General features: G+C 48.2%; 1 protein-coding gene across 6 annotated transcripts in view; it reads right to left on the reverse strand.

Moving 5' to 3' along the window:
• SMARCA2 (SWI/SNF related BAF chromatin remodeling complex subunit ATPase 2) overlaps positions 1-18252 on the reverse strand; it is a 182481-nt gene extending 164229 nt beyond the window's left edge. For 4 of the 6 annotated variants that reach the window (XM_083186027.1, XM_083186029.1, XM_083186028.1 and 1 more), the window contains exon 1: positions 15796-15961. The gene's annotated coding sequence lies outside the window, so the exon portion shown is untranslated. Of the gene's footprint in view, positions 1-15795; positions 15962-17906 lie in introns of those variants that run through there. The other 2 variants (XM_083186032.1, XM_083186026.1) reach the window with 2 other exon arrangements.
• Between the last annotated feature and the right edge of the window lie 6578 nt (positions 18253-24830).

The raw sequence follows: 24830 nt of genomic DNA on the forward strand, positions 1-24830 counted from the left end.
TCTCCATTTGCGATACAAAAGGGGTTGTTCTGAAGAACTCAGCGACTTTAAGTGTGGCACTGTGATAGGATGCTACATTTGCAATAAGACCGTTTGCAATATTTCATCCCTGTTGTATATGCCATGGTCAACTCAGATATTTTTAGAAAGTGGAAGTGTTTAGTAACAACAGAACCACAGCCAGAAGGCCACATAAAATCAAGAGTGTGGGCAAGGACCGCTAAAGCGCATGGTGCATAAATCTTGGGAAAGACTTCCCAAATGCCATTGCCATTGATGTAAGCACACAAATTGCGCATGGGGGCTTAATGGAATGGGTTCCCATGGCCGAGTTCAAGTTGAATGCCAAGCATTGGATGGTGCAAAGCACACCAAAACTGTACGAGTGACAAATAATGCTTCTGTTTGGCAGTCAGATCGGAGAGTCTGGGTGTTCCGAATGCCAGGAGAACATTACCTGCCTGACCGCATTAACCAACTATGAAGTTTGGTAGAGGAACAATAACGGTATGGGGCTGTTTTTCAGGGTTTGGGAAAGTTGCTTTATCTCCAGTGAAGTGCAATCTTAATGCTTTAGAATACCAAGACTTTTTGCACACGGCTTTGCTTCAGTTTTGTCAAAACTGTTTTGGGAAGGCCCTTTTCTATGTCAATATGTGTACCCCAGTGCAAAAAGCAAGTACTATAAATACATGGATAAGTTTATTGTGGAAAAACTTGACTGGAGCGGACAGAGCTTTGACTTCAACCCCATTGGGCTATTTTGGGATGAGCTTGAATGGAAACTGCAAACTACCGTAGGCCAAAATAGGCAAAAGTTCCCAGAGAAACACTTATGAAAGCCTTCCAATAACCATACTTAAAATTGAGGTGGGAGTTTGTCTTTACACTGGGTGGTGAGTATTGCTGTATACATCTGTGGATGGGATGTGTTTTTTATTTTGTTCAAGTCTTAGTAAAAGGGATTACCTTCCTAAAACATTGGTTGTATAAGTGACTCCGGTTTGGTTAGAAGCTGATCGTTCCCGAGTGCCATCCGATTACATACATACAATTAGTCTTTACCTGGATGGAATCCCAACTGTGGTCTGGTATTACACATTTACCTTCTCCTTGCCCCCCACCCACCCCCTTTACCCTTACTTCCTGCAGCTTAACCCTACCCCCCCCCCCCAGACCATAGGTCCGCTTCTAGTGCCTAAATCTAACCCCCACACACACATGGACTAATGCTAACTTACGATCAAAATACTGCCAGTCAGGATTCTGGCATCTGCATCTCTATCAATGTCAGGATTCCGACTTCAGTCTTCTGACCATGACTCAGGATTCCAGTATCTGTATTCTGACTACCAGGAGCTTAATCCCCATAATTCCATGGGTGCACATTCAATTGTTTCCTGCGTCTCCTGCTGGCTGGCTGAAGCAATGGGTGTCCTTCAGAGATATTTAAATTATTGATCTGTTTAGGACTGTACATGACTGACAGCTCCAGGTTTAGGCGCTCAAACTACAGAAGCAAAAAATGTGTGAAATATGTAATCTAAATACAGGGCTCGACAAACACAGGGCGCCAGGGCGACCAGATTTTGCTTCCTGGTGACCAGATTTGGCAGGAAGCAGATCTCCCCAGGCAGGGTGGTGGCTTGCGTTAATGGAGCCGGCAGAGCGGTGGACAACTCATCCGGCTGCCGCTGTAGCAGAGCAGTAGCACGGACGGTCGGCGCAGCTATTTCAAAACGGAGGGACAGTGGCTGCTTTTTGCAGGTGACCCAGGGATCACCAGGCATCACTCCACCGGGTACCCTGATGAAATGCTCCTCTACCATGACAGCGCCGGACACACTATTCCCCCTCCTGTACACGGTCCTGCACATGGAACGGCGGCACACAAACACACAGAGTGGATACGCAAGGCGACAACTCACCCCCACTGGCTGCCTCTGTATCTGATGGATCAGGTCCGCTGCGCAGGTATTTCAATCTCAAGGCTTCAGCCGGAGCTCACTGCCGGCACCTGATTGGCTGCCTAGCCGCAAGCCAATCGAAGAGCTCACGGTTCGTCAGCTAATCAGTTGCCGGCAGTGAGCGCCGACTGAAACCTTGAGATTTGAAATAGCTGCGCCACGGACCTGATCTGATTCGGCAGCCAGGGTGAGTTGTCATCTTGTGCTGCCGCTCCACATGCGGTACCGTGTACAGGAGGGGGGAATGGTGCAGCCAGCACTGTCACGGTGGAGGTGCAGTTCATTGGGGCACCCACTGGAGTGATGCCTTGTGATCCCTGTTCCCCTGGGATATCCGCACAAAGCAGCCAATATGTTTGCGATATAAGAAACTTAATAAATAAGTGAAACTACATCTCTTTCTCTCACATTAGCTATCTTACTAGCTTTCGAAGCATTTGCTTCAAGAGGGCTTAAAAATATATTATATATCTCCAGATTGTAGAAGAGGTACTCCATGTCATCAGGATAAAAACAATGCAAACAAACATACCTTATATTGCTCTGCTGGCGGGAGACCTCTGAGTGGCAAGTGCCTGTCCCCTCCTTGCCCACACACAGACACACATACTCAGCAGCAGCCCCCCCCCGCCCCCATGTTTAATTTTATCCCTTGCATTGGAAGTAGAATGTAAAAAAAAAAAAAATATTAATTTTATAATTCATGTAATTTAGTATTAATTACAAATAATGTAACCCTACCACCTCAAGTACCATTCCTATATTTTTCAAATGGGGAGAAATTCACTTAATTCACACCACACATTGGATTCTTTCCTTTTTGTTCTGAGTTCTTCACATATTCATGAGAGACTGGAAAGAGAATCTTATGTGACTTTAATAAGGAACGCTTTGTATAAAATCTTGTTTTTTGTGATCCATGTGAATTGATTTTCCATGGTTTATTATTTTCTAGATTATTAGTAGCGCCTTCTACCGAGTCATTCCCCTTTTTATTAGATTTAACATATCTTCTGGAACTAGCAGTCAAGAAGTACAAAAACAGCAATGAATTTATCAGGAACTCTATCGTGTCTACATTCACAGTGAGAATCTCCTATATATTTGGCTACATCTGTCACTCAAAGTGGGTGTCTGTGTCTATAACGCTCTGTTCCTGGACTTTCCTCTTAATGTGTGATTGCCTTCATCTGTGCTGAACACCTTTCTGAGAAATTAACCTGTTTAAAACAGGTGATGGCAATCATACATTAAGGGGAAGTCTAGAAACAGAGCATTGTGTCCCTCCTGGAGAGGGTCATGTTGGGAGGTATGTGACAGAGAACCAGCCCAGTGAGCCCACAGACAGTGCCAGACACCCACTGCCTTCCCATGTTGCCAGCACTGCTACTCCACAGCCACCAGGTGAGCGCCCCCCTCCCGCGATTTGCGGCAAAACCTCCCCCCCCGCGCACCCCCCCTCCCGCGATTTGCGGCAAAAACACCCGCTCCCCCGCGACCCCCCCTACTGCGATTCGCAGCAAAAACACCCCCGCGACCCCCCCTCCCGCGATTCGCTGCAAAAAGACCCCCCCCCCCACGACCCCTCCCGCAATTCGCGGCATAACCACCACCCGCGACCCCCCCTCCCGCGAATCGCGGCAAACCCTCCCCCGTGACCCCCCCCCCCCCCCCCGATTCGCGGAAAAAACACCCCCCCCCGCGACCTCCCTCCCGCGATTCATGGCAAAAAGAACCCCCCGCGACCCCCCCTTGCACGATTGGCGGCACCCCCCCTGCGACCCCCCTCCCGCGATTCGCGGCACCCCCCCCCCCCCCCCCGCAATTCGCAGCAGCCCCAGGATTAAATGGCACATGCAAAACACTAACATGGCTATGGTCGACAATGAAAAAGGTTGACATGAGTTTTTGAAGATTTATTTTTAATTTTTTTAATTTTTTCATATTCATTGTCATGTGTCGACATGGACACCAATGAAGTGGCACACTTATGTCAACATTTACATGTGTTGACCTTTCTGTGTTGATTTTTTTCTTGTGGCGATTTGCGTCACACCCCCCGCAACCCCCCCTCCGGCGATTCGCGGCACCCCGGCACCCCCCCGCGACCCCCCCCCCCTCCCGCAATTCGCGGCAACCCCCCACCGGAACCCCCATGACCCCGCTCTCCCGCGATTCGCAGCACCCACCCCCCGCAACCCCCCCTCCCGCAAATCGCGGCACCCCCCGCGATTCGCGGCAGCCCCAGGATTAAATGGCACATGCAAAACACTGGCACGGCTATGGTCGACAATGAAAAAGGTTGACATGAGTTTTTGAAGATTTATTTCATTTTTGAATGTTTTCATATTCATTGTCATGTGTCAACATGGACACCAATGAAGTGGCACACTTATGTCAACATTTACATGTGTTGACCTTTCTGTGTTGATTTTTTCTTGTGGCGATTCGCGTCACACCCCCCCGCAACCCCCCCTCCCGCGATTCGCGGCACCCCCCGTGACCCCCCACCTCCCGCAATTCGCGGCAACCACCCACCGGAACCCCTGTGAACCCCGCCCTCCCGCGATTCGCGGCAGCCAACCCCGCGACCCCCCCCTCCCGCAATTCGCGGCACCCCCCGTGATTCGCGGCAGCTCCAGAATTAAATTGCACATGGAAAACACTGACATGGCTATGGTCGACAATGAAAAAGGTTGACAGAGTTTTTGAAGTTTTTTTTTTTCATTTTTTGAATGTTTTCATATTCATTCTCATGTGTCGACATGGACACCAATGAAGTGCCACACTTATGTCAACATTTACATGTGTTGACCTTTCTGTGTTGATTTTTTCTTGTGGCGATTTGCGTCACACCCCCCCCCACCCCCCCACAACCCCCACTCCCGCGATTCACGGCACACACACACACACCTCCCCCGCGATTCTCGGCACCCCACCCCGTGACCCCCCCCTCCCGTGATTCATGGCACACCCCCGCGACCCCCCCTCCCATGATTCGCCGCAACCCCCCGCCCCGTAACCCCCCCTCCCGCGATTCGCGGCACCCACCCCCGCGACCCCCCCTCCCGCAATTTGCGGCACCCCCCCACGATTCGCGGCAGCTCCAGAATTAAATTGCACATGGAAAACACTGACATGGCTATGGTCGACAATGAAAAAGGTTGACATGAGTTTTTTAAGTTTTTTTTTTTCATTTTTTGAATGTTTTCACATTCATTCTCATGTGTCGACATGGACACCAATGAAGTGCCACACTTATGTCAACATTTACATGTGTTGACCTTTCTGTGTTGATTTTTTCTTGTGGCGATTCGCGTCACACCCCCCCCCACCCCCCACCCCCGCAACCCCCACTCCCGCGATTCACAGCACACACACACCCCCCCGCGATTCTCGGCACCCCACCCCGTGACCCCCCCTCCCGTGATTCACGGCACACCCCCCGCGACCCCCCCTACCATGATTCGCCGCAACCCCCGCCCCCGTAACCCCCCTCCCGCGATTTGCGGCAACCCACCCCGCGACCCCCCTCCCGCGATTCTCTGCAATCCCTCCCCTCCCGCGATTCGCAGCATCCACCCCCCCACAACCCCCCCTCCTGCAATTCGCGGCACCCCCCGCGACCCCCCCTCCTGCAATTCGCGGCACCCTCCGCGACCCCCCCTCCCGCGATTCGCGGACACCTAAGTTGCAATACATGGCATCTTTCCAACAATTCTAACCATATTTCTCATATACAAACGTTCACAAATTAAGGGGGCGCAGCCCCTTACGACGGTGTGAAGAGCGCCCGTAGGGCGCGATGAATCACCTAGTTAAATATATTCAAGGGTCACTGATGGTGAGCTCCAACCTGGAGGGCCAAAAGTTTACAAATGAGCCATTATATGTACTTTATAGATATACAGGAAAAAGAAAAATACTTATGCACACGCTAAGTCAGGCATACCCAACCACGGTCCTCAAAGCACCCCAATGGTCCAGATTTTAGTGATATCGACGCATCAGCATCAGTGACAATCAGTACTTCAGCTATTGTGATTTAAACACGTGTGCTGAAGCCTGGATATCAGTAAAAACTGCATTGTTATGCCCCCTACACACAGGGTGACTGAGCCCCTATGCTCAGTGATATGGCTTATTACAAATTGCTTAGGACAAAGCAATGCATCAGAGATGTGTGCTGAGCGATCTGGCATGGCCAGTGTTCTCTGGTTCATGCAGTATAAATCTAGTCAGACGATGGGACTGCATCGCCGTCACTGGGTTACAAGCACACACGGCGATCTGTGCTTAATTTCTAAGCAAGCTAGTCAGATCACTTAGAAAAAGGTCTACAATCACTAATACTATGGGGGTATTCAATCCCGGGTCACAACTGTCAGTACGTTCCGGCAGCCGCGACCCTGGCCCATTTTTGTTTTGCTCTACCGCAAATCATGAGGCGGGATTCAATGTCCTGCCTGCAGATTGGTGAAAAGGGGGCATGTCCGCATAAATGGCCATGGATTGTCAAGATCTAGTCGTGATCGCGACAATTCACGGCCGAAAGACAGCATTGAATAGCCCTCCCCCCGCTTTTTCCCCTGTCGCAAATAGCGATGGGAATTAAATACCTCCCAAAGAATGTGAATATTCAACAAAAAACAACAATTCATTCAGTGATCTGTAACATGCACTCTATCTAAAAATTGCCAACAAAGGGGCAGATGTATCATAGCTGCGCGATAAGCGCAGCTATGATACTTCCTGCTTCGCCTCAATAGCGAGGCGAAGCAGGAAGGGACATCGACAAGATGTATTAACATCTTGTCTGCCGAAGCGGGGGAGCGCTAACTCCCCCCTTCGGCGATGTCCCTTTCTGGAGATAGCGCATCAGTTAATACTGATGCGCTATCTCCTGTCCCCCGGCCGGCCGCACTGGGCATGCGCGGGATCTCGCTGTTCACGCGAGATCCCCAGCGCAGCCCACAGCTGACAGCAGGGACAGCGCTGTCCCTGCTGTTTACATAGGGCTTCGCCAGCCTGATGCTGGCGAAGCCAATGCAGGCTTCGTGCGGAACGGTCAGCGATGCTGACCGTTCATACATTCGGCCTGCTATCATTTTGATAGCAGCGCCGATATGGACAGGGGCGCATAGCGCCCCTGTCCATTACCGCACGCTGGCTGCTTCATACATGGGGGAGAAGCGGTATCAGCGCACATAACGTGCGCTAATACCCCTTCTCCCCCATAACGACAGATCATACATCTGCCCCAAAATTTGATATTAAGCACACTTTAATTCAGACTTAAATGAAAGGACATCATTCAGTATAATTTCACTTAACTATTTGTAACAGGGCTAGTTAAGATATATGTAATATCTGGGCCTTTCTGACGTCAGCAATGTGAGGAGCTATCATCGCAAATGCTGGGTCGCTCCCAGGACGGACCCATGTCCAAATGCCAGCTGCGACCCGGCATTTGCGATGTAAAAGGGGTAAGAGAGAAATGTTAAACACGGACTTTAAATCCATAAACCAATGATACCCTGTCTATGCCAATATTATTAGCCATATTCACCAAGCTTCAAAAAGTTATAAAATAGCGAGTGAAACTACCAACCAATCAGCCCCTGTAATTTTTCAATCATCAGCATAAAACATGGCAGGTAGGAGCTAATCAGCTGGTATTTTATCACTCTCCGTCTTATCACTTTTTGAAGCTTAGTGCATCTTGCCTCCTCTGTCCAACTAAAGATATGATGATGCAGACATTTATCCAGTGTAATGCGTACAGGGCGATTTCAAACGTTGCAAGACAAAGGGGTAATATAACAATTTATCATCTGCCTTGATGGAAGAAAACACATAGGGGCAGGTGTATTAAGCCTTGACAAGAGATAAACGCGAGGTTGATAAAGAGCGATAAACGTCCAGCCAATTAGCTACTAATTGCCATTTTTCAAACACAGCCTGTAACATGACAGAGTAAGAACAACCAGCCAATCAGCTTCCAACTATCACGCTCACGTTTTTCTATTATACCTTTTGCAGTCCAAATTTTTTTTTCTGGTTTCAATTAATTGTATTTATTTTATTTTTTTATTCAAAATGGTCTACATTGAAAGTTGCACAATGTTAATGTTCTTATTTTAAAGTGGCTCACCATTGGATCTGCTACTAGCGCTAGGGCTGTTGAACTTGACTAGACTTTGGACCTGAAAGAATTATGGCTTAATACATCTGCGGATTGGAAAAGGTGTTTCTGCGCTAAATGTTGGAGCTGCTCTGCAAATATTGGTTACAAGGATATAATTGGAAAAAGAGAGTGCTTGTTTTATGTGAGTAAATTAGTGTGAAAAGTGGTTTGAACTGCTGAGCATGGTACCTGTAATAAAAACTGGGTTAAAAAATACACAAGATATAAGGCGGATGTTTAGCAGCTCTTTTTTGGATATTTTTTTGTAAGGGTATGCAAAGTCCGTTTGAGGATACCCTCACAAAAAAATATCCAAAAAAGAGCTGATAAACATGTATTTTTTAACCCAGTTTTTATTACAGGTACCATGCTCAGCAGTTCAAACCACTTTTCACACTAATTTACTCACATAAAACAATCGCTCTCTTTTTCCCAATTATATCCTTAATACATCTGCCCCATTGGTTGTTGGGAACGTTAACATCTGTTAACTCTTCTGCACGGGATACGGTCACTAGGTCGACATGCATTGGGTCGACAGTGCTTAGGGCAACACCTGAAATAGGTCAACAAGGCTAAGGTTGACAGGCTTGGAAGGTTTACAAAAGCATTAGGTCAACAGTCAAAAGGTCGACATGAGTTCCCCGCTTTTTTAAGCTACAAGTGGCAACAGGCCATCCACTACGGTGTGGAGGGAGAATAAATAGTGTGCAAAGCACAGCGAGGCATCATGCCTGAAGCATGCCGAGCGTAGCAAGCCTTGCCAGGGGACGCGTTAAACTTTGACAGCGTCCATGTCAAAATTTGGGAGGAATTTTTTTTTATTACCTCATGTTTACCTTTTGACTGTCAACTTTGCCATTGTCGAGCTAATGCTTTGGTCGACCTTCCAACCCGGTTGACCTTAGCCATGTCGATCTATTTTTTTCCATTTATTTTGCATGACAGATGGAGCTCTCCATGGATGACCTCTTAAGTATAGGGCAAACCTTAATGTAAAGTTTTATGGTACTCTTTACCTAGCACAGCGCCCACGATGTCCATCGCGGTCATTGGGTGTAAAAAATCGCGGGCATCGCGATTTCCTATAGGGATCAATGTTAAATTTTTCAATGGACGCGATTTTTCAGTTCAATGCCTCAATGCCCGCGATTTTGCCATAGGAAACAATGTTAAATGGGCCACAGAGCCCAAATAGCCACCCTTAGCAGTGAAATGTCCCCCACAATTGTTAACGACACCCCACGATCCACGCGAACCCGAAGCGTGGCGAGCGCAGCGAGCCCGCGAGGGGCGGCGGTACGCGTCCTCCGACATTTTCATACCCCCACTATCCACGTCGGCGTGGAGTTGAGAATAGAATAGTGCGAGCCCGAAGCGTGGCGAGCGCAGCGAGCCCCGCGAGGGGACGCGGATACCTTCACAGGTAAACGCGGCCCTACGCGGGCTTCACAGGTATCCGCGTCCGCTCGCCACGCTTCGGGCTCGGTGGCTCGCTGCGCTCGCCACACTATTCTATTCTCAACTCCACGCCGTTAACAATTGTGGGGGACATTTCACTGCTAAGGGTGCCTATTTGGGCTCTGTGGCCCATTTAACATTGTTTCCTATGGCAAAATTGCGGGCATTGAGGCATTGAACTGAAAAATCGCGTCCATTGAAAAATTTACCATTGATCCCTATGGGAAATCGCGGGCATCGCGTCGGTCGCGTCGCACCCGTTACTTTAGTGCATGCGATGGACGCGATGCCCACCGTCCTAGGTAAAGAGTACCAGTTTTATAAAGTCTGCTGCTGTGTTGCCGGTTATTTCTGTGAAGCAAGAGGCAGCAAATGCGCTGTATACTAAAAGCCCTGCTGAGGAGAGTAAAGTTGCATACACACGGTAGGATTCATGGGGCAGATGTATCATAGCAGCGCTTATCGCGCCGCTATGATACTTCCTGCTTCGCCTCAATAGCGAGGCGAAGCAGGAAGGGACATCGACAAGATGTATTAACATCTTGTCTGCCGAAGCGGGGGAGCGTTAACTCCCCCCTTCGGCGATGTCCCTTTCTGAAGATAGCGCATCAGTTAATACTGATGCGCTATCTCCTGTCCCCCGGCCGGCAGCACTGGGCATGCGCGGGATCTCGCTGTTCACGCGAGATCCCCAGCGCAGCCCAGACCTAACAGCAGGGACAGCGCTGTCCCTGCTGTTTAGATAGGGCTTCGCCAGCCTGATGCTGGCGAAGCCAAACACGGCTTCGTGCAGAACGGTCAGCGATGCTGACCGTTCATACATTCGGCCTGCTATCATTTTGATAGCAGCGCCGATATGGACAGGGGCGCATAGCGCCCCTGTCCATTACCGCATCCCGGCCACGTCATACATGGGGGAGAAGCGGTATCAGTGCACATAACGTGCGCTAATACCCCTTCTCCCCCATAACGACCGTTCATACATCTGCCCCCATGTTCCATACGATATCATATACTATTTCCCAGGAACAGGTGGTCAAAAGCATAAGATTTCTGCTGAAAATAATGTACGATATGACGTCACAGCTATTCTACACTACACTATGGTATGCTTTCTAGCCAGAATTGAGTTGCATGTTCATCCAAGCAGCTCCCTCCCATACGACCTGCGGGAGCGTGCATCATACGTCGGATAGTGCATAGACACTGTATATAGTGCAAAAAAACACAATATTGCTCTCCTAGAGAGCAAAAAAAATGGGCGCTTGATGTATGAGGTGGCTTTGTCAAGCAGCTGCTGGGATACAGGGATAGTCAATCCCTGTCAATTGGTGGGTAGGCAATATATACAGAGAAGCAGCGCTGGAGTTACAATGAACACAATTATGATTGATGGTAAAATACCTTTATAAATCAATTAAATGACATTTAATACACAATACACAACATGAATATACAATAAAAATATAATAAAAATAAGTATAAAATAAGTTAAATGAATCTCACTCTGTGGTTGGATCGAAGAATGGACCTGGGTGAATGTCCAATTTGTCTGTCCAATTGGTAAGTGCACTTTCCAATAAATGATCTGCCAAATGGGACTAGATGGAAGTAGGTGGGGTGCCGGTTCACTGGTCCTCACTATGTTGCGGAGATCTTACTTGTTGCCGCTGGAGGGGTCAATGAAGGGGATTCCGGATTGGTCCCTTTATCCTGGGCCTTTTGAAGGGTATTCTTAGGAGATTGTGAGACAAAGGGTACAAAAGTGTCTCACAATCTCCTAAGAATACCCTTCAAAAGGCCCAGGATAAAGGGACCAATCCGGAATCCCCTTCATTGACCCCTCCAGCGGCAACAAGTAAGATCTCCGCAACATAGTGAGGACCAGTGAACCGGCACCCCACCTACTTCCATCTAGTCCCATTTGGCAGATCATTTATTGGAAAGTGCACTTACCAATTGGACAGACAAATTGGACATTCACCCAGGTCCATTCTTCGATCCAACCACAGAGTGAGATTCATTTAACTTATTTTATATTTATTTTTATTATATTTTTATTGTATATTCATGTTGTGTATTGTGTATTAAATGTCATTTAATTGATTTATAAAGGTATTTTACCATCAATCATAATTGTGTTCATTGTAACTCCAGCGCTGCTTCTCTGTATATACTGTATATAGTGCACTATCTAGCATACTATAAAAAACTAGCAAGATAGTGTACAATCTAGCACACAATCTTATTGTGTGTATGCACCTTAAGTGATAAGACCTCCCCTTGGAGGTGACAGCAGAGACTTCTGCAGTAGTGACTGCCACTGAGGCTTTTTTTTTTTTTACTTTATTGACAATGAGCCAGTGAGGCAGACATTAGATAGTGTTCATTTTAGCATCCTGCAATTTCAAAATCTGTGCAGTTCCTCTTTCTTGCCTGGAGTGTCCCTCTCTGCTTTGGTGTTTATAGAATGTTCTGGTCTGTATCTTAGCACCGAGATACAGACCAGAGTGTGGTAGAGGCACCACATCAGAAAGCAACATCCCAGGCAGGGAATATGAACTATTTGGGTTTGTAAGGAGCAGGGTGCTAACAATACAGACACCGGCAGCTACATGCAAAGAAGATGGCGCTGGAGAAAACATCTGATAGAAAGGGACCTCTCCTCTTAGTAACAGCTGGCCCTCATAGCCCACCTATTAGCATTACCACAGACACATATGGTACTTTTAGTTTAGTACATAGCGGGAATACAGGGATTTTCCTTTTTCATTAAGCCCACTTATCTCCCATTCATACATGAGACCCAAAGAACCAATGTAGTTGTAGGGCAGATTTAACAACAAAGTGATTTGTTATTTTACAATATGCACCCCTGTCATAATCGGTGTTGTTATCTACAATATAGCATGCTGATAGCAGAGACAACGTCTGGGTGTTCAGCTGCACTGACCGTTTCGACACCTGCAGCTATCAATGTCGACAATTGCCAATACACTGCAGGGACATAGCTGTCACTGGCTTTGGTATCTGCGAGGGAGATCCAGGGCCGGATTTGCCACTAGGCCCATGAGGCACAGGCCTAGGGGCGGCACATGTTAAGGGTGGCAGCCAGCTAGGACAAGCTGTGAAGCTGCACGGAGAGCCTCATGGCTCATCCCACAGCAGCAGCCCTGACATGGTGCGTGACACGGCTCCTAGCTCCCACCGATATTGCCGCTGCCGCTGGGTGTGTCAGCCTCTCCCTGCCTGCCGGTGACTGTGGAGGAGCACAGTGTCCGGGGCGGGCTGCCAGTGCCCGCCACCACTGCTATTGCTGCTGCCGCCCAGATGTCTCAGCCCTCTCCCTGCCCGCCCGTGAACTGCGGAGGAGTAGGTGCGCGGTGTCAGGACTGCCGGTGCCTGAACAAGAGGAAGAGGTCATTCCGGGGAGCAGCCCTCTTGATCTCCCTCCTTCCACTCTGACCTAAAAATCCCAACAGAGTCCTTCCTCCCTCCAGGTCCAAGGGGCAGCCAAAAATGTTGTGCCTAGGGGCGGCTTGAGTCCTAAATCCGGCCCTGGTGACAACTCTTCTCCATAGAGCCAACCAGGCTGATGCACCATGCCTTTTTACTCCAGATGTTTATACATCTCTGTGATACTGCTTCCTGCTTTGCCTCAGTAAAGAAGTGAAGCGCTATAGTGGCACAATCTGTGCTACTATAGTACAATCTCCCCTTCATTTCCAAGCTTTGAGAAATATCCCTCTAAATGGCTAAAATATCCAGTTATCAGTACTGTATATGTTAAGGTGCCCATACACTGTTTTGCTCCCGGGCACATCACATTGCACAGCATAAAAAGTATGTGCAGCCCATACTTTTTGTACTAGTACAAAAAGTATAGAGCACATCTCCCCGTGTGTGGGAACCTCTTGTTTTTTGCATATTGCAGATTTGATAATAAGCTAATGGTGACTTGCCACACGTTTAAAAATTGTGACTTATGCAGGGTACACACCAGAACGACAAGGACCCAATCCCATCATCTAGACCCAATCCCGCCCTTTTTTGCATGTTCTGATCCGATCCCAATCCGATGTGCGGCCCCGCAGGTTGGTCGTTATTCAGATCCTACCTGCAGCAGGTAGGATCTGAAAATGACCATACACCCAGGTGCGGGTCGCAATCGGATCGGAACCCGCTCACGATGCACATCCTGAGTGGGTCGCCCTGGTGTGTACCGGGCATTACAATTATTCAATACTACAAAGTAACAAAGATCTGGAATATTGCATAAGATGGACTTATGTGCAATTCATTTTCTATTTAAAGCCCCCCATACACGGTCCGTTAATCGGATCCGTTGTGTGCTTAAACAGCACACATCGGATCGGATCGCATCCCTAGTGCATGCACTGCGATCCGATGTATAGCTAGTACAAAAAGTATGTGCAGCACATACTTTTTGTACCGTACTATGTGATGCGCGGGAGCGCGCATCGCATAGTACAGAACGGAGCCATACACAACGGACCGTGTATGGGCTCCTTAATTCCGATATGATCGCATGGTGAAGTGTACACATTCGATTTTGAATATATAGTACACATCTGTACTATCTTGCCAGCACAGTGTATTTTTTTTTTTTATTCGATTTCATTGCTGCGCATCAGGTTCAAATCGGCATCGAATTTGGCTGAAAACCTTTCGAAGTGTATTTCGACTTTGACTATATAGTCCAAATCGAATAAAAAGCTAGTGAATGGCACTGTGTGTACGGGGCATTACACTCGAGAAACCAAGAGCAGATGTCAGAAATAATTAATTTAGGGACACTAACTTTCAGCTAGAGTATGAAAAGTGGCACATGCCCTCAATTTAGTTGCCCATTTGGGTCTTATTAATGATCCGGCCTGAAGCTGCTCTGTCTGACCTGGAACCATAGAAACAGGACTGACCAATAAAAGTCCAGATGTGTGTCACATGTCACAACTCCTCCTGTTACATGTGCCTATATCAATATACAGTTGTTCCCAAACTAGTTCATATCAAAGTACATTAGAGTACCTGAATATTTTTCAGGGCACCCCTAGGCCAAAAGTTTCTTATGAAGAAGTTGTTAGGGACAGCATGTCCACCCACATATGCTATTTTGGAAGCCACAAGCACTGGTTTTACCAATTTGGTCATGAACTACCAAACCCGAGGCCCCCCAGGTGGAAACAGCACAGTTTGGGAACCACTGCCATAGCCTAATTTCTATGGACTGTAACCTTCTGTGAGATTACCTCTAAAGTTTGTGTACAGCAGCAACCCTCCATGTTTTGCTGGAAAGACTTTAAAAAGGTCACAGTCCAGTGCAATATAACCTATTGCCAGTAATACAGTATTAATACAAAATTTAACCTTAAGATTTGAATAGGACATCCAGGTCAAGCCATTAAATATATATACATATTCACAAAAGATTACATTGATCCACAATTCTCCATTTACTAAGAAAAAAAGTCTCACACACACAAACCATTGTATATGCAGCAGTGCCAGCTTGTACTTGTAATGAGTGCAAGCTCTTGGACGCAGAGCACTCTCTTCCAAAGTAATGATGGTTACATATAATAAAGCTTACTGTTGCCTCGTGTATGAGACTTCCATGTAAGGCCACAGCACCAAGCGCTGCATGTACAGCAGGATGAGCAATGTGGCTGCACTGGGCTTTTGTGAAGCTGACACACATACACATAACACTAAGCAGCAGGCAGACACGCAGCTCCCATGTCACAGCGGCGGCGGCCCAGCTCCCACCCCGGGCCGGGCACCCGAGACATTAGCAGCTGCTGACAATTACACTTTTCTAGAAAGAGCCGGGAAGTAGTGCCGGAATGCGGCGGGGGGTGCAGCATTCCTGTGCACAGACCCTCTCCCCCCCACCCACCATCAATGGCGACAGGGGCAGGGGTCAGACCCCCAGCTCTAGTCTACACACAGCCGTGGAGGGGGCACTTCCTACACTCAGTCACCCGCTTGTACCGGTGTTAAGAACGGAGGGAGCCATGTCCGTTCCCTCGCTCTCAGGAAAGTTTTTACACCCGATCGATGCGAGCTGTACCCGGGACCAGACAGGGAAACTGCGCAGTTGGGCCAGGGCGACAGCGGGACCCTAGCGAGGGGTGGCTGGGGGTAGAGGAGGCCACTTACCTGCTCGGCAGTCCCGGCGGCGGGTGTGGAGGGGGGTTGTATGTGTGCTCTGTGAGTGGTGCGCTGGAGGTAACAGCTTCAGGCCCTGTTCCTGTCCCTCCTCCTCCTCCCCTCCGTCATGTCATCGTGATCCAACATGTCTGTGCTGCCGCCGCCTGACTTCCTGATTCTGCTGCTGCTGCTGCTGCTGCTGCTGCTGCTCTGCAAATGCACAGCCACAGACTACTGTGCCGAGTGCTCTGCATGCAGCAGGCCTAGTGCACGCACACACTACTTACTGTACATACTACATACAGTATATGCAGCCCTAGCAGATATATATTTATATTACTCTGCATGTGTACAGTAGAGCATTACTTGTGCAAGCACTCAGCAAGTCCCAATAAATGCACTGTGCTTACTAATGCCCAGTGAAGGGTACAGATTTGTGCCCAGCAAGAACACAGGGAGCAGCGCAATCCACTCATATCAGCCGTACAACATACTCCTTTTAAGTTTTAACGCAAAACAAGGTACAGGGTAAAGTCCGCACCCAGGGCATGCCACAAGGACGTGCAAGATGGGCAGCGGAAACCTCCAGCTCGTCCCAAATACAAATTCCTTCCCTTAGCAGTTTATGTTAGAATGGACTCCACTTGAGTTGCCACTTCTATGACACACTCAAGGTTAGTTAATGATATAAGTTGTGACTTCCTAGTTTTTGTACCCGACAAAAAACATATGTGCAGTACTCCCAGCACCGGTAGTACAGAGGTTGTACCTTACCATAGCATGGCATGCTGGCTGCTTATGCAGATTCATGAGACCCGTGCTCCTCACAGCCAATAGGAAGATGTATATCCAGGAGAAATAGTATATTATATTAAATATCCACTTTCTATTGGCTGTTGCCATCCGCCATCCTCCTGCACGCAGCCCATGCACTGAAATTGATACTTTACTTACAAGTGAAACACTATTTACCATTTTGCACATTATCCGATTCCTACAGCATATTTGTATTTGGCTAAATTTGCTTTCATTGGTTGCATAATAGAATATATCTGATCTATATTAATATGAAGCTGTGTCCCTCCAGGAACAGCATTATCATTATCACTAGTACATGCAGTAACTATGCAGGGACTGACACTACCACACACTAATCCAAACGAATCATCTTCATTTAAAACAAATGAAATCACATGGCGCTACGGTTAGTGGCTGTAATGATGAATCTAGGAGGATGCACTGTATGTGTAGTGTTGTCTCTTATTCCCCACACAAAGGACATCTATATTCCAGTCCCCACACTGTGTAGATAGCCACAATTACCTGTAGTGGATATGGCGTCAATTAGTAAGATATGATTGTTAATAAATCTAGGTTACATCAAATGATCATGAAAGTATAACCAGAGCTGTATCCTTTGTATAGATATATGTGTGTGAGTGAATAGACTAGTATACATAGATAAGAGAGAGGTTTACACTGTGAAGCACAAAGTATGGACACACATCAGCAGCAGTTGTTACAGCGTGCTAAATAATAACAATAATGATGGGAAGTAATCTGCCAACTTCATTCTCCCCTATGAAAACTTAATTGCCAAAAACTGCGTGTGCGATTCTCCAGGTCGCCCTACCCTCTGGAGTGCATGAGCAATCTGCTGCTGCCTCCTGCCTGGCACACATCCTCCTCCAGCCTTGAGCACACACTCCGGCATGTACACCCTCCCTTCATGCGCACACACAGTAATCACATATAATGCCGGGGGGAATCTGCCATACTACAATAGCCAAAGTTGAAAGCAAGGCAGCAGCAGTACATGTTACCTTGGCCCCATGAGCCAGACACTGTATATTAAGTGACTTCATGCCCCACGGGCTTACATGGCTCAAGTTACAAGAAATGCACTACAGCACCCAGCCCCGACTCAGCAGCAGACTGCAACAGAAACATCAGCAGCCAGCTGAGCTGAGGATGATAGCAGCGCACAGTACCGGCTGGCTGGGAGGGAGAGAGGAAGCCTAGTAAGGGACAATACAACAAAAGGTAGCACAAGTCATGCCCTCATCATGCACGCTCTCCTATACCACAACGCAAGAGAAGCTGTAAATGCATGGGATTACCGGCGGCAGGGCTCAGTGTGCTGCTGCTGGTGCTCTCTCTTCTGTCCTTCCAGGGAGATGTGGTGTCACTGTCCTCCCTGTCACTAGCATGAGAGGAGGAGTGATGAGGATGATGGTAGCGCTGCTGCTGCTCTCCCTGTGACTGGTCAGTGCCACCTTTTGACCACCCCGTGCCTGCCTGTCACTGCTGCAGACGCGCCGTCACTCACAGGGGCTGCATCTCTCGTTGGCAGCCGGGCCATGAGATCATTATCCGGATCATGGCCTCTTCCCCTCCCGTTTAATCCATCTGCCAACTCCTCCTCCCAATTCCTTCTTGGTTTTATTTTTAATCCTGCTGTCTGTAGTTTTCCTCCTCTCTGCCACTTCCCCCGTGCAGTGGGTGCCAGCAGCAGCACCACCTACTCGATAGTTTCAGAAGGAAGCTGTGAGAACAACTGCACAGATGCAACTCATGAGAAATCCCTGTGCACCTCTTCCACTGTCAGAGCTTGCTGTTGACCCTGCAATGTTTAATGGGTCAGGGGGGCTTTGTTCTGTAAATGTGTGGTCATTTGTTTGTTGTGACCCGCTGTCACCATTATTTCCTAGTACAATACAAAACGAGTGGCAAGCAGTAGGCAGTCTTTCATAAAAGGAACAGAATAACTGTACCTACAATCTCCATCATCATTATTAAGTAGCAGTCATAAAAAGTGGAGGATATACTTATGCCTGAACTGAGACCCTCATGCATCTTCTGAGACCCTAAAATAAACAGTTTCTTTAAGTACAATACAGATTGGATACAATTGTATTTATACAATCACTAAACAAATGGCATTACTGATAGCTGTCTATAGAAAGGATCTCTTTAGTATAGAAAGGATCTCTTTAGTATACATAAATGACATAGTATACTTACATACTCTACCTTGATATATAATCATACTGTATCTGAAAAAAGGTCCTATTTATATCACCACTGGTACTTGTGTACTAGCACGGCGCCCATCGCATCGCAGACCATAAGGCATGCGATGGTATGCGATGCGATGTTACACAATGTCAGCTGATGTTATACAATTTTAAATTGTATACCATCGAATTGTATGGCATTGTATGCCATTCTATCGCATATACAATGGTATCCGATATAAAATTGTATAAGCACCCTAAAGGGTTTTCCAATGTTAAAAGTGGCACCGCCAATATCAACGCCAACCCGAAGCGTGGCGAGCGGAGCGAGCCCACGAGGGGCGGCGGTACGCGTCCTACGACCTTTTTATACCCCACTATCCACGTCGGCGTGGAGCTGATTTTATATAGTGTGGCGAGCGCAGCGAGCCACCGAGCCTTAAGCATGGTGAGCGGACATGTAAAGTAATACGCATCCCCTCGCCACGCTTCGGGGTCGGTGGCTCGCTGCGCTCGCCACACTATAGAAAATCAACTCCACGCCGACGTGGATAGTGGGGGTATGAAAGGGTCGTAGGACGCGTACCGCCGCCCCTCGCGGGCTCGCTACGCTCGCCACGCTTCGGGTTGGCGTTCATAGTGGGGGTGGCGTGGGGGTGCATTTAACATTGTAAGCCCCCATTAGGGTGCTTATACAATTAAACATCGTATAGGGGGCTTATACAATTTAAAATCACATCGCACTGCATTGCCATGCGATGCGATGCGATTATATGTTGTGCGACCTAATATCGTGATCGCCATGCTAGTACACAAGTACCTCACCACTTGTTACTTTCCTCACTATCACCCTATTTCCTTCTTCAGGTCCTTTGTGCATTCTGCACTCCCTCCATGTATATCTGAGGGATCCTTAATATTTGTGGGTACCCTTCAAAAAATGGGTGTTTTTTGTTAATAGTCTCCTATGTGTTTAGTTGCCTGTCTGCATATGTTCATAATGATGCAAAAAGAAAAACGTTTGTAGCCCTGCATGGGGGGGTATCCGGACTATTGTTAGACAGCACTTACATCGACAGCCATTACATAGACACCATTAGTTCGACAGCTCAATAGGTCGACATGGTTTTAGGTCGACATACCATTAGGTCGACATGTTTTTAGGTCGACACTGCCATTAGGTCGACAGTGTCTATGTCGACAGTCAAAAGGTCGACATGGGTTTTTTCACTGTTTTTTGAGCCGACATGTGCCGACAGGCGGTATTTCATGCCCTACTATCCACTAGGGCGTGGTGGGAGAATAAAATAGTGTGCCGAGCGCAGCGAGGCACCGTGCCCGAAGGGGGCTGCGGTACACTTCAAACTGTGTCCATGTCGACTGTGTCGACATTTCGGCCAAAAAACAGTGAAAAAACCCATGTCGACATTTTGACTGTCGACATAGACACTGTCGACCTAATGACAGTGTCGACCTAAAAACATGTCGACATAATGAGCTGTCGAACTAATGAGCTGTCGACCTAATGAGCTGTCGACCTAATGGTATGTCGACCTAAAACCATGTCGACCTATTGAGCTGTCGAACTAATGGTGTCTATGTAATGGCTGTCGATGTAAGTGCTGTCTTATATCCATCCCAGACCCGCATGGGGGTGTCTAGAACCACTCAGTGTAAGATTCTAGCATTATCATTATTTCAATTCTTATGATAATGAAACGCCTTACAACCAGTAATAAAGTATTTATAAGTACATATGGGAACAGATAAAAATGCATCCACACCCCCCTATAGATTTTGTAAGAACAAAGAAATGTGGTGTGGCCTTGCGGATGTCGTGGGAAATTTACTAAGATGTGTAGTCTACTTCACATGTGATGTTGCTATGGGCAACCAATCAGATCCTGTCTACTGTCTTCTAGAGGGTGAAAAATAAATAAGAAGTAGATTCTGATTGGTTGCCCATAGCAATATCACATGTGAAGTAGAATACACATCTTAGTAAATTTCCTCCGTCGTGTTTTGTAGAAAAGGTTTTGAAACTTGCTGTCACAAAAGTAGTACGATTCCCACCAACTCGGGAATTGGCTCGACCTGACACAGGGGCGCGGAGTCTAACCGTGCCGGGGGTTTTTTGCCAGTAACCCCTCCAAGCGGGATTTGGGCTTTAGCGGCGCCCGACACGTCGGTCGCGGCCCCCTGGTCAGGTTTCCCGTGTGAGTTGGTGGTGGTTATGGGAATATGGAAACGTGGTCGTCTAGCCGGGTCGTTTACAGTGGGGTCAGAAGGTACACGAGGGAGAAGACAAGAGAGAATCCAAAGCCGAGCCGGGTCATACACTGGAAGCACTTTTCGTGGGACACTGGGATGAGACTGAGAGAATGGACGAGGAGGTTTAGCCAAGGTCATACACGGGGTAAAACGCAGGCATACCATTTATTAGCGTCATCCTTTTGGGAAAGAACTGCCCCAACCCCTGCTGAAGAGGCATCCACTTCTAGGAAAAAAGGTTTATCAGGATCGGGACGTCTTAGGATGGGAGCGGATACAAAGAGCTGCTTAAGTAAAGAAAAAGCTTGCTTGGCTTCCAAGGACCATTCTTTAGTATTTTCTCCTTTCCGAGTGAGCTTAGTTATTGGGGCCACCACGGATGAATAATTTTTAATGAACTGTCTGTAAAAATTACAGAATCCCAGGAATCGCTGGATGGACTTTAAGCCTATAGGCTGGGGCCAGTCGGATATCGCGGACAGCTTTTTGGGATCCATCCGCAATTCTGTGCCTGTAACAATGAACCCCAGGAAAGGCATCTCCTGCTGTTCAAAGGAGCATTTCTCCAGCTTGCAATATAACTGGTGTTCCCGAAGACGGGACAGTACCTCGCGAACGTGATGCCGATGCTCTTGGAGGTTATTAGAAAAAATTTAAATGTCGTCCAGGTAAACGACTACGAACTTATTCAAGAGATCCTGAAAGATATGGTTCATATACCTTTGGAAGACTGCCGGTGCGTTGCTCAGACCAAACGGCATTACTAAATACTCAAAGTGCCCGTCACGCGTATTGAAGGCCGTCTTCCACTCGTCTCCCGGTCAGATTCGGATCAAATTGTATGCTCCGCGAAGATCCAACTTAGTAAAAACGTATGCCCCTTTGATCCTGTCGAAGAGTTCTGAAATTAGGGGAAGGGGAAAACGGTCCTTTATCGTGATAGCATTAAGTCCCCTATAATCAATGCATGGTCTCAGACCCCCATCCTTCTTTTTAACAAAGAAAAGGCCAGCACCAGCAGGCGACTTTGACTCTCTGATAAAGCCCCGCTCCAGATTGTCTTTAATGTACTCCGAAACTGCCTGAGACTCAGCCATGGATAACGGAAATACCCGGCCACGTGGAGGCGACTTCCCAGGTATTAGATCGATGGCACAATCCCAATCCCTATGGCCTGGTAATCTCTCCGCCTCCCTCTTACTGAATACGTCCTGAAAGGCTCGATAGGGTGCTGGAAGCTTGACCTCGGGGTCTAATTTAGTAGAGGAAATAGTGCATTGGGGTCGTTCCACCTTGGTGAGACACCGTCCCTGACATTCCGCACCCCACGCCAGTACTTGTGGATTCCTCCAGTCGAGTATGGGGGAGTGTAACTGTAGCCAGGGTAATCCTAAAATAACAGGATTCTCTGCCGAAGGAAGTGCGAAGAACGAAATAAGCTCTTGATGAAGGGCTCCTATTTTCATGTGGACCAAAGAGGAGCTGGAATGGATGCTTGAAAACGGTAATTTGTTTCCATCCACTCCCACAATATGCAACGGATTGGCCATTCTCTGACATTGAATTCCCAGGCGTTTGACGGTTTGTGCTGTGATAAAGTTGCCATCCGCGCCTGAGTCTATGAAGGCCTTTAGCACTAGGGAGGAATTTTGATTCCGTAGCGTGATGTCTATGGTGAATCCCACTGCGGGAACTCGAGACGGGGTATATAACAATGCGCCCAGGCTGACCCCCCTACTGTCAGTTAGGCTTTGTCGTTTCCCGGACGTTTTGGGCAACCGGAGAGACGATGGTCGGACTCCCCGCAATAAAGACACAGACGGTTTTTGAACCTCCGTTCCCTTTCAGCGAATGGTAGGCGAGACTTCCCAATCTGCATGGGTTCCTCGGCAGGTTGATTATCTGAGACTGAGGGTGCTGAAGAAGAGGCGCCCCCTGGCGGAATAAATCGAGGTGCCAGTTTGAAGCTAAACTTCCGAGACTGCTCCTTCTCCCTCTCACGATGGCGAAGGTCTACCCGGGTACACAAAGAAATAAGCTCATCCAGTGATTCTGATGGATCCCGAGATGCCAGTTCATCTTTAATTCTCTCCGAGAGCCCCTGCGTGAAGGTGGCTATCAGAGCCTCCTCGTTCCACCCTAGCTCGGAAGCGAGGGTCCGGAACTGTATCGTGTATTGTCCCACCGTTTGGGTTCCCTGCTTCAGTCGAAGAATTGCTGAGGCAGCCGACGTCACACGACCTGGCTCATCGAACACCTTGAAAAACGCAGTGATGAAATCAGTGCTATTATTAATCACGGTGTCATTCTTCTCCCACAGAGGTGAGGCCCAAGACAAGGCTTGCCCCGTCAGTAGCGAAATGATATAAGCTACTTTAGCTCTTTCTGAAGAAAAGGATGCGGCCTGGATTTCAAACTGGATAAGGCATTGGTTTAGGAATCCTCGACATTCCTTTGGATCTCCGCCATACTTTGTGGGATTTGGAATTTGGGGAGGAGCAGCGTTGACTACTACGGCTGGGGGTGCTGGCGCCGGAGGTGGAGGGACTGGTGGTGCCTCCATACGCTGCATCAGTGTCTGCAAACATTGCATAATTTGTGCCTGATCCTGTTCTTGCTTGTTTACTCTGGTTAACAAGTGTTCCAGGAGTTCTTTAGGCGACGGACCACTGGCTGGATCCATATTCCAATGGGCCAGAGTATTCTGTCACAAAAGTAGTACGATTCCCACCAACTCGGGAATTGGCTCGACCTGACACAGGGGCGCGGAGTCTAACCGTGCCGGGGGTTTTCTGCCAGTGACCCCTCCAAGCGGGATTTGGGCTTTAGCGGCGCCCGACACGTCGGTCGCGGCCCCCTGGTCAGGTTTCCCGTGTGAGTTGGTGGTGGTTATGGGAATATGGAAATGTGGTCGTCTAGCCGGGTCGTTTACAGTGGTGTAAGAAGGTACACGAGGGAGAAGACAAGAGAGAATCCAAAGCCGAGCCGGGTCATACACTGGAAGCACTTTTCGTGGGACACTGGGATGAGACTGAGAAATGGTCGAGGATGTTTAGCCAAGGTCATACACGGGGTAACTCGGATGCAGGTACAGTGGGATAAGACAAGAGAATGGTCAGGAAACAAGCCGGGGTCTGTATGATAGTAACGATCAGGATATAATACACAAGGACGCTGGAGCAGGTGTGAACCTATACTCTGGCAGAGTTCCCCTGCCAGGGACTTCCTTTTATCCCTGCAGGTTACTGCCTAATTTCCTGCCTGTCTCTTTAAATTGTGCACAGCGCGGCGCGCGCGCCCCTAGTGGACGCGCGCCCGCCAACCCGGAAGTGCACGCGGCGGTGAACGCCGCACGGAGATCCCTGCTGCTGCCAGGGACATGCTGCCCGGACGGCTGTCTCAGATCACCGCTGAGACGCTGCCGCCCGGGCCCCGGACTCGCCTACCGCCCCACGCTGGACCCCGGACCCGGTAAGAGACCCCCGCGGTCCGGGGAAGCGTGACACTTGCACACTCAGACATTGGCCACCACACGAACAAAAAATATTCCTGATTCATACCAATGATTCATGCCCCTTACATTGACCTGGTTCAGACCTGATCACTGATGGGCGATAATGTAGAGACTTGCATCCAGATAGTCACTGCCCAGACAGAGTGAAATCTCACCCCGTGCAAGTCTGCGTACAGCTGCAAATCCATACACCACTCACTCAACATCGAATGTTTTGTCAAGTCTGCACAAGTGTGCGTAAC

The sequence above is a fragment of the Crinia signifera genome, chromosome 1 (assembly GCF_055691185.1).
Source record: "Crinia signifera chromosome 1, ASM5569118v1, whole genome shotgun sequence".
In the NCBI taxonomy this organism is placed as follows: domain Eukaryota; kingdom Metazoa; phylum Chordata; class Amphibia; order Anura; family Myobatrachidae; genus Crinia; species Crinia signifera.